At 42.4% G+C, this 811-nt stretch overlaps 1 protein-coding gene across 3 annotated transcripts in view; it reads right to left on the bottom strand.

The window, feature by feature from the left end:
- Nucleotides 1–503: 503 nt before the first annotated feature.
- Nucleotides 504–811, bottom strand: part of LOC139536600 (FYVE, RhoGEF and PH domain-containing protein 5-like) — a 57,151-nt gene continuing 56,843 nt past the window's right edge. For all 3 annotated transcript variants that reach the window (XM_071337254.1, XM_071337256.1, XM_071337255.1), the window contains exon 21: nucleotides 504–811. This exon is cut by the window's right edge and continues 1,289 nt beyond it. The gene's annotated coding sequence lies outside the window, so the exon portion shown is untranslated.

Genomic DNA, 811 nt, shown 5'->3' with positions numbered 1-811 from the left:
GGGTGCGTTCGTAAATTCGCTCTAGCTATCTATTCCAATTTCAGAGCAATCTCGTCTGAGTGTGTCAGAGCGCAGAATAACTGATACATTTACAAACGCTCAACACCTGTTGAATATGGCCAGTGCCGGTAAATGCCGGCAAAAAAACGTATTTAAATTATTTCTGTCTGTAACAAAGCCCTTTTGTGGGAAAAAACTCATTCTGATTGGCTGGGCTGGCTCCCCAGTGGGTGGGCCTGGATCCCAACTGGGTGGGCCTATGCCCTCCCAGGCCGACCCATGGCTCTTCCCCTGCCCAGCCATGGGAAATCTATAAACTTGGGCCTAATTCATTTATTTCAATTGACTGATTTCCTTATATGAACTGTAACTCAGTAAAATCTTTGAAATTGTTGCATGTTGTGTTTATGTTTTTGTTCAGTGTATATGCCATCTAGTGACCAATATAGGAATAGCACAGGGTAGCGAGAAGAAATCACACAAAATGATACACGCAAAGGATATCCAACCTTAGTCACTTTACTTGTTTGAGAAATCCCAACAGTTTGAAATAAATAACTCATCCATTTCAAAGTCCACTACAGTGATTATGGCTGATAGCAGTGTTTCACACCAAGGAAACCACTCCCATTATAAGGCGGAGCTGAGGCTTGGTACAAATAGGAATTTGACATATTATGCAACTTAACGTTGAGGACAAGCCTCTTTTTTGTCATTGATCTGATAATTGATATATCCATGGTTTGCGAACACAGAGAACGAACTCCAGGCACTGGGCTTAGTGAGTTTGGCACAGGCTGACCAAGACACA

The sequence above is a fragment of the Salvelinus alpinus genome, chromosome 12, assembly GCF_045679555.1.
Source record: "Salvelinus alpinus chromosome 12, SLU_Salpinus.1, whole genome shotgun sequence".
Classification (NCBI taxonomy): Eukaryota; Metazoa; Chordata; class Actinopteri; order Salmoniformes; family Salmonidae; genus Salvelinus; species Salvelinus alpinus.
Note: the sequence above shows the minus strand (reverse complement) of the source record. Positions and strands in the feature narration are given on the sequence as shown.